Source organism: Monodelphis domestica, chromosome 4, assembly GCF_027887165.1.
Source record: "Monodelphis domestica isolate mMonDom1 chromosome 4, mMonDom1.pri, whole genome shotgun sequence".
Classification (NCBI taxonomy): domain Eukaryota; kingdom Metazoa; phylum Chordata; class Mammalia; order Didelphimorphia; family Didelphidae; genus Monodelphis; species Monodelphis domestica.
Window position 1 is genome coordinate 4,318,098 of NC_077230.1, and position 9,864 is coordinate 4,327,961.

The 9,864-nt window shown below is 36.8% G+C and overlaps 1 protein-coding gene across 5 annotated transcripts in view; it reads left to right on the forward strand.

The window, feature by feature from the left end:
- ERG (ETS transcription factor ERG) overlaps positions 1 to 9,864 on the forward strand; it is a 175,031-nt gene that overhangs the window by 92,400 nt on the left and 72,767 nt on the right. Inside the window, exon 1 of one of the 5 annotated variants that reach the window (XM_007493098.3) lies at positions 378 to 6,555. The exons of the other annotated variants lie outside the window; for them this stretch is intronic. The gene's annotated coding sequence lies outside the window, so the exon portion shown is untranslated. Of the gene's footprint in view, positions 1 to 377; positions 6,556 to 9,864 lie in introns of those variants that run through there. 5 annotated transcript variants of the gene reach the window in all.

Genomic DNA, 9,864 nt, shown 5'->3' on the forward strand with positions numbered 1-9,864 from the left:
TACAGGAAATGAAAATGTTTTAAAATATAGAGAACTAGTAGAAGATTTAAAAATCCTGTGGGAATAGGTTCAGGGAAAAATTAACCCTATCCCCCCCTACCTGTTATTATCATATAAACTTTCAGTGATCCTACAAGAAATGAGTTTACAACTTTAGGCTTTTATTCAACTATAGAAGGCAGGTTAGTGAACATGTTCCCATACTACTCTTATCTTATCTGAACACTGTTAAGCAAGATGAAGCGAGCAAAATAAGCTCGTTTATTTAGCATATATAATATTATTATAGAATATAATTATATAATATATTATGTATAATATAATTAGCATATATAAATAGCAATGATAACTAATAGTAGGTGCTTTAAATTTTGCAGAGGTTTCTAAGCATTCTCTCATTTGACCAACAGTAAATTGACTATGTTAGATATGTTAGATAGAGTCAAGTTTGATTTCGGTTATGGTTTTGGTCATTAACTTATTCATTTGCCTATTCACCATCCAGTAAAATATTGACTATGTGTAGAGCCCTCTGCTATGTACTAGGGAGGAGCTGGAAGGTAATGAAGATACGATCTCTTTCCAAATGCAGTTTATAGTTTAATTGGGGACACGACACTCACAAATGCACAACAACTCTAAAATGACTATATAGTACAGAATTTGAAGATAGCATAAAATGTGTAAGTTTGAGGGGAAAGAAAAAACTACAAAAGATGTCTAATTTTTGTTTTATAAGATGTCAGAGCATATTGCTCCTTATATAAAGTTACAAAGCGGCAACTAGATAGGAGTGAGAGAGGAGGGAAGAGGAGACCTCAGCTAGTGGGCTTGAAAACTACCATCATTCAAATCTGGCCTCAAATATTTCCTAACTATTTGATCCTGGAGAAATAATTTATGCCCGTTTGCTTAGCCCTTGCCCTTCCATCTCATTTTTTCATATATTTGTTTTATCAATTACATGTAATAACAAATTTACACATTTTCTGAAATTATTTGATCCAAATTGTCTCCCTCCCTCCTTCTTCTCCCCTCCTGGTACTGGCAAGCAATTAAATCTGAGTTATACATGTTTTACGGTGCAAAACATTTCCATATTATTCTTTTTTGTAAGTGAATATTATAAAACCCCAAACCCAAATATATACCCAAATAAATAAATAAGAATCATGTACATTCATCTGCATTCATTCCAACAGTTCTTTGTCATAAGTCTCTCAGAACTGTCCTAGATCATTGTACTATTGCTGATAATAACTAAGTCTTTAACATTTGATCATTCCACAATACTGCTGTTGTTGTGTACAATGTTTTCCTGGTTCTACTTATTTCACTCTGCATCAGTTCATGGAGGTCTTTCTAGCTCTTTCTGAAATCATCCTTTTCATCATTCCTTACAGCACAATAGTTTCCAATCACCACCACATATCACAATTTGCTTGGCTATTCCTCAATTCCTCCTCCCTTCTACTTCTAATTCTTTGTTACCACAAAAAGAGCAGCTATAAATATTTTGTACAGACAGGTCCTTTTCCATTTTTAAAGATCTCTTTGGGATACAGACCTAGTAGTGGTATTACTGGATCAAAGGGTATGCATTTTTAAAAATCCCTTTGGGTATAGTTCCAAATTGCCCTCCAGAATGGTTGAATCAGTTTACAACTCCACCAGCAATGCATTAGTGTCATAATTTTGCCACATCCCCTCCAAAATTTATCATTGTTCTTTCCTAACATAAAAGAAGTAGATCAGTTTATCCTTGAGCAAATAATGTTTTTTTTCCAGTTGTTTAGATCTAATTTTATTTGTGCAAAAAGTGTTTTGTTATTGTGTTCATATAATTGCTGTGTTCATTTTGGCAAATAGATTCCCTGGCATTTCATGTTGTCTAGAGTCTTTTTATATGGAATTGCTCACCCTTCTTAGAACTGTTTCTAAGATGGAAAATAGAATTTTAAAAAATGAAATCACTATCATCTCTAAAACTAAAAAGTAATTCACATTCAATGATCTTATATTTATCATCTTTAGACAATGGTTTTAAACAGAACACATTTACATCTTTAACCAATTATTGAAAGCATATAATCAGTTTACCCTTTAGTCTTTCCTTGACCCAAAGCCTGGAGAATACTTTGTGGTGTTTCATCCCTTCCAAAACAAGCACCAGAAGCATTATCACAAGCACAAACTGAGTGTCACCTTTCTTTGGATACTCTCTCCCCACTTCAAAGATGTCATTTTAAAGCAATCCTGCAATAGCTATGCCAAATGTGGTAGTCCAGAAGTGACCCATTTAGTCTAGGATCTCACTTTTGAAATTGGAAAAGAATGACATATTCATAGAAGATATGAAAATATTTGTTTAGCCATATTAAAGCAAAGGTTGTTCAGAGTGGGAAAAGGATATTCAGTAAAGATGCAGCACTGATTTATTGATCATAGTTTTGCCTATAGCGGTCTATTGGGGTAAGTCTGAAGGACCATATTAAATTCTTATTGTCTTCTATTTTTTATTGATGCAAGAAGAAAGCTACATCAATAAGCAGAGCCATTAATTATGAAACCTTATGGATAGTTTTGATTCTTATGAGAAAAAAAGTTTTGATACTTTTGAGTGTCATAGCATGGGAACTTACAATATTGCCTTCACATAGAAGGGTAGGAGAAAAGTATACCCTTCAAAATATACATTTCAGAGTCTTGGAACTCTAGTAGAGATGATAGTAAGAAGAAGAGACAGTATGTAGCAGTATGAAGGAGGTTGCATCTGCGATGAGCCTTGAAGGAAAGTACATGGAAATAATGGAGAGGTAATGTATTTTAAAAGAGAGGAATAATGGGATAGGAAATGGCAGGATGAAAGGAACAGAGATGAATGAGAGCAAGATGAGATTAGAGAGTTGCAGAGTAATAATATAGTTTGGGACATAGTGAATGAGTTATGGGATAAAGAGGATGGTATAGTGGTATTTGAATTACCCAAGACGAAATAAAATAACTCAAGGTATTGACGTGTATGGTCTAGAGTAAAATAAGACCCTGGGATCCAGGAAGATACCTATGTCTGAAATGTACAGGCTCTGTGATCCTAGTCAAGTTTCTTACCTCAGTCCTTTAGGAAGGAATCTCATTAAGCTTACAAATTGCAAAGAAAATACCATTCGTCTTGATAGAGAGACTGTCCCTATTTAGACCGTCTTGCATCAATAAAAATGCAGGTCATGTTCTTATTCCTATATGGTATTTCCATATGATAAAACTTAAGACATTGTTTACATATTTAAAAAAGCTCTTACTACACCTTCTGTGCCCAATTTGTTGGAATCTTCTGTTGTACATAATTGGGTATTGAGTTCATAAGATTTTGACACGCATTCTTTACTTCTTCATCATGAAAGCACTCTCTTATCACGTTGGATATTAAACATGCTTTTAATGCCCACTATATATCTCTATCTATGTCTATATCCAGATCTAGATCTCCAATCTAGCTTTGATTATATAGCATAAGTTTTCAAAGAGGTTTCAATCAGGCAAGTTCTCAGCCCACTGAAAGATTTTTATCCATGTAATCCAGATGTAATCCATTCAGATTTGGGATTTTCTAGAATTTCAGCATGATTCCTCTCCTCGGTATATCCATATATTTACCAGAGTTGATCATTCATTGGATAAGATTCAGTGGACAAGACTTTCAGGTACCCTGAAAGTAAAAAAGTCTTTCAGCTTTTGTAAGGAGTGGATGCTTTTACAGTCTAATTGGTATGCCTAGATGGGAGAGCCTCATGTAGAGATCACACAATGGTTTTAGAATAGTCTTGAATGAAAAAGTGAGTTTAGTGGATGAAAATGACCTTTTGTGATCTTTGACATTCCAGTCATTTATTGTTTTACCATGACAAGTTGTTTTTCCCCGCATAAGCAATGATTAGTCAGTTTGTATACTGGTTTTCTTCAACCACAAGAACCTCTACTCTAGAGCAATCAATAACATCCTCTAAAGCTTTCTTTGAACCACATTTTGTTTTCCTCTTTTCTGTAAGGAATACTGTTTGATCACGGGCTTGCGTACTTCTTAAATGTTTGACTACCCCAGATCAGCTGCTATTGCTGTCTCTCAAAGTCATTGAAGTGGGCCCCTACTTTGAAGGAGCTCATTATCTAGGGGGGAGACAACGTGGAAGCAACTATGTACAATCAAACTGGTTTTCTTTGGATACATTTGAAATAATCAAAAGAGGGAAAGAAATATAATTGAGAAGGCTCAGGAAAGGTGGATGATATTATAGGTAATCCCTGAACAGAGGACTTTATATTTGATCCTAGAGGTATGAAGGATGGATTAGAAAGAGGGCAGCCTTGAGGCAAATGGCTGTCAGGAAGCTACTTTACTAGTCTAGATGAGAACAGAGAGTGACTTGGGTGAGGGTAAGAAGTAAATATTCAAGAATGATTACAGAGAAAGGAGCAGGAGGATTTGGCAACGGATTTGATATAGATGGCCAGCAGGAAAAAGCCAAAGACGACTGAAGTGAAGAGCTAAGTCAATAGAAAGATGCTGGTGTCATCACCAGAAGTAATGAATTTAGCGGGAAGATCGACCTTCTTCAGACGTCATGGAGATCATTAGTTCAATCTTGGACTTTGGAGTTTCAGTTGCTGGTGTGGTTTCCAGCTTCAGGTTGGAGATACAGGAATCCCTCCAACATCACAGATTGTGCCCTCACCATCTGGAAAATCCACAAAAAATACTGATGCTCTTCCTTCACACAAGAGAAAAAGTCTGACGTTTTTATTTTTCTATTTTGGGTGTTTATAATACCTTATTGCAAATTCTAGTTATATATTTGATTAAAGGCTCTTTTCTACTGTCATTGATAAGTTCACAGGAAGTTAAAATGAAACAAATATTTGAAAAGCAGTCTAATGTAGAGCTTTGAAATGTAGAGTCGGGCAATCTGGATTGATGCCACTTGGGTGACTTTGGGCAAGACCTCCCAGAAGGCTCTCTTCCTGGGGCTTAGTTTCATCACCTGTTACCTTTAGAGATCAGAACAGATGATAAAACCTGAGAAATGACCTTTGAAGTACTGTATCTGTACTCTAGGTTCTTTGGCTGGTTAATGGAAAATAAATAAAAAATGACATCATCAAATGTGTTTCTTTCTAATTAACTTTTTCTAAAAGGGAGAAAATCATAAACCGATCAATGAAACCCAGTTTAGTGGAAGCTCAGTGATGAATAATTGTATTCATATGAATTCAGTCTGTTCAAGTAAGCAATATGTGTAGCATGAGAGTTCAGTTCATCTCGATGAGGCTCATGAGCCATCCATCACAGAAAAGAAAATGTTTTATGAGGCAGAGGATCCGCAAGAAGAGTGGTTAGAACCAATTTCTATAAACGATGCATAATTTTCATTATCTTTAGAGGGAATGACCCTGACTATTGCATCCTAGGAAAGATCCTGTACATGTTTTATGGAGTGCTTTCACTTTCATAAAATACCTTTTTTAAATTGAGACACAATCTAATAAAAATTAATATACCAAGCCCCTTCCTCATGATATTTGTTGTTATTGTCAAAAGAACATGTGTGTGTGTGTGTGTGTGTGTGTGTGTGTGTGTAACTTCCATTTGTATAGGGCAACACCTCTTTGGTACATAAGCAACTGTAATTATGAAATGGGAATATAGAAGACTAAATTAAAAAATTTTTGTTATGCTAGAAATACAGAAACCTCTTATACATTACTTTGTATTAAGGGAAGAGATTTGGGGGTAAAATATGAAAGAAAAACTTCATTTTCTAATCAATTAATCTAGAAAACATTTACAGATTTGGCCATTCTACAATAGTGCTCATTTTGAGTACAGAGATTAAGTGATTTGCTTGTTGTCACAAAGCTAGTATTTAACAGAAATGAGACTTGAACTCAGGTCTTCCTAACGCCAAGGTTAGATTTCTCTTTGCTACAGTATGTCATCATCCATACTAAAATATATTATTTCTGCAGTCTTCCAACTTTTATTCAGCCCTGAAGGGACTAAAAGTCACAAGTTTTTCACAAAGTAATTATATCAACTTTATGACCGAAATGGAAAACTTAAGACTTATTAATTCAAGATTTTCCTATAGAGGAATTTTATAGTGTAGAACAATTTGATTTGTAAATTACCTTGTTTGTTGACTCATCAGCCAAGTCATGGACAATTAAAAGTGGAGAAGCCCCAGAGATTAGTTCTTTATTTTAGATCCCGGCTATTCTAACCTGGAGGTAGGATTTCCAAGAAATTCAGCGAACTTTCTAAGTGAGCTTAATGAACCAGCACGACACTTGGAGTCATGAAGACCCACAGAATTGGAGTCTGGAATTCTTGCTGATCACCAAGTGCTTCAAGCTTAATCCTTTCTGTGAGGGAACGAATAATCTATATTCCACACGAATCCTACTTCTACGTCTTTATTCAAGAAGAGGATATTTTAAGAATAGAAGAAGTCATATGCAAAGTCTCAAAAATAGCTCACTCAATAGCACAACTCCAAGGTAAGAGAACTCAGACGAAAATGGGAATGAATAGGAGGAAGAGTAAAAATGTTGACTCCTGATTAGCCATGCTGTTCAGGATACCAAAAGAGTGTGACTAGTTTGACATACAGAGTCCATAAACGTAATTTCAGCGAATGATTTGAATTGGCTCCCAAGACATAGAACTGAGTTTATAAATCAATCAATCAATCTGAGTTGCTAGGAAAGGGGGTCATTTGAATTTTGCCTTCTTTTTAAGGACATTCTGATAGGCCAATGATTTTAAAGTGTCTTGAAGGAAGGAAAATGGAGGGAGAAGAGTAAAACTCCTGGGGAATCTCCCAATTATATAATAAACCCAAATTAGTCAAGAATAACAAATTTGGTTTAATAACCCTGCTCATCAAATCCCCACCACTTATGCCCTTCACATGCAAATATCTCAAAGTGCTTTTATTTTTTGTCTGGGCATTTCTGGTCGGAAAAGTGAAACTTGCTATTGGACATCATTCATTTGAAATGATATAAAAAATATGCTGATCTTAGGCTTCAGGACACTCAAAACTTTTTCAGAAGTTCCAAAGCCAGTGTGTAAAATCAGTTGGGCTTCCTCATACATCCAAACCTAAAGTTCTTTGAAAGAATTAGCCATCTAACTTGGGAATGCTTAGAGCTATCCAGCTCTCCCATGTGGCTTTTTTGGATCCTCCATCCTTTTTTCCTTCTAATCTTCACAGTACTGAAGGAGCTCTCCCTATCAATTCCATCTTATTCTATTCCACACTCCTACACCGTCTCAGCATGTTCCTATGATGGCTTATTCTATTAATATAAATTGTTTTGAATTCATACATTGTTTTCTGGTAGTTTTTTTAAAAAGAAATTGGACAATGCACAGCTGGGTGGCTCAGTGGATTGAGAATCAGGTCTAGAGACAGAATAAGTACTAGCTTTGTGACCCTGGAAAATCTTAAGAAGTTAAGCTGAGAAGGGTAGAACAGATTTAGGGTGATGGTGGGTATAGAAAGAATAAGAGAATTTTCTTGGGCATGGAGGAGACACGGCCATATTGATTGGCAGTAAGAAGGGAGTCGGCAGATAGGGAGAGATTAAAGATGAATGACAGACTATGAACGAGAGGAGAAGGAGGAATGCAATGGATTGTGTATGCAGAGAGAGGCTTTGGTTTGGGCAAGGAGCAGAGCCATCTCTTCTTGTAATACGGCTGAAGGAGGACGTAGTGTTGGAAGGCACATGAGTGCTAACAGATGAATAGAAGGTCCTCAATTTAATCTGTAAAGCATGTGGCCAGGTTCTCAGTTGAGAGGCTGCTGGGAGAGGGAGCTGAGGAAGCCTTTGTGGAGGGCTCGAATGGTTTGGAAGAGCCATTGTAGAGAGTGGGATAGTACATCGATGACTGTTATAGAAGGATTACCTAGCCTTAAAGGAACCCAGCTGAGCTTGTAAAACATTAATTTGTGGTGGATCCAGTCAGAATGATGGCATGATTTTCTCTTTTGTTTATCAGTGAAAATTGGCAAGGCACAATCCAGATATGAGAAAGAGAATGGGGACTCCAGAGATGTAGACAGAGTAGAGTGGAGTTGGTTCACTGGAGGGAGAGCAAAGAAAGAATCTGGAGAGATTTGAAGAGTGAGAAAAAGACGTGGAAGAGCCTGACTTTGGGGTCAATTTTAACATACATGTAAACTCGTTAATCCTAGAGTGTGCCTTTGACTTGTAGTGCATCATGTTTTATTCTCAAAAGTAAGCCTGTCTAAAGACAGATTTAAAACATCACCAAGGGTGGATAGCAGAGATTTATTATTGAATTACTGATGTTCAAAAGTCGGTTTTCATCTTTTAAGACGACTCATTTCCACTCCCCTCTTTTGGTTCAGAGTTGTATGGTGCTCAGTAGGTCAATAAATTATTCATAGCTAGGCGAAAATGTCCATTTGGTTCTATTTCCTATTCTTTCTCTTTTTCTATATTTATTGACCTTTTGCTGTTATTTAAACTTCTCAAGAAACCTCTGAACTGCCACACAATCCTTGTAGGAGGAAATCTTGTCCCTTCACCGCTAGGTGATTTCTGTCCCCAGTCTGACGCCTTTTATATAACTTGCCCTTCCATAGAGAGCCGGGTCGTGGCTCTGAATTACTGAGACGGACTTTTGTGAATTTCTCTTAATTAAACTAATGGTCCTTTTTATGGATTTTTATATCAAATGTGGTTTTAAGTGCTGTTTTAGGATATGAAAAATTTAAGGATCAAGCAAGGAATGTTTTTTTCATCAAAAGCCAGCTTGCTTGTGATTATGATTAACGTAAATGAACATCACAACAATAGTAATCATCTAATCACCAGAGGAGGTATGGAAGAGACGACCCTTCACTCGAAGAACTGGCAGCCACACAGTGGAATACTCCAGCGTGGATCAATGTCAGATGTGCAAGATAATCCTCCTCCTCCTAATTGCCCCGACTCATCAGCCATGAGCAGAGGATCGATCACCCAAACCAAAAAGCAGCTGTTCTCTCTGTCTCTTTCTCTCATTGGTTGCGCCTCCGACACAGCTTATGTCTCTATTGGTATATAGCAAATAGAGCACGAAGCCTGGAGTCAAGAAGACCTGCATTCACTTCCAACATCAGATACTTACTGGTTGTGTAAGCCTGGACAAGTTTCTTAAATGCTGCCTGCCTCAGTTTCCCTATCCATAAAAAGGGGACAACACTACCCTCTAACTCCAGGAGAGTGGTACAGATAACATGAGATGACATTTATTTATTGCTTAAAGTAGTCTATAAATGTTAGATATTATTAAACACTGATACAACACAAATCACACATACAAATCTCCAAAGGCCAAGGCGGTGATACGTTATTTGGAAACATTTATTTTGCCTCAGTTTGTTTTGCCTTTAATGATTGGCGTCACGGAGCCCAAGTCTGAAACTCAACTTTTGTGGTAACTTAGAATGAAAGATTTCTTCACTTAAGGATTTCCGGGTACGGCGGACTAGATTCACGTGGCCGCACGCACCTCTCCAAACCAGAAATGATGTGCCAAAGCTCCACCAACTTCAGGCATGGCGGAATCAAAGTCCAACAGGAACAGAACTCATTGAGCTGCAGAGGACTTAGAAAACCATAAATTAACATTATTTATGCTGGTTTGTATTTTTATTGATCTTAATATGTATCTCTTAAATATATTTTTAAATGATTTAGGCTTCAGTCAGGAAATTTGCTGGCCAGCAGTCCAGGGCATTGATGACTCATCTGGTCCAGGATGAGCTCTTTTTAAAAGACCGTGATCTG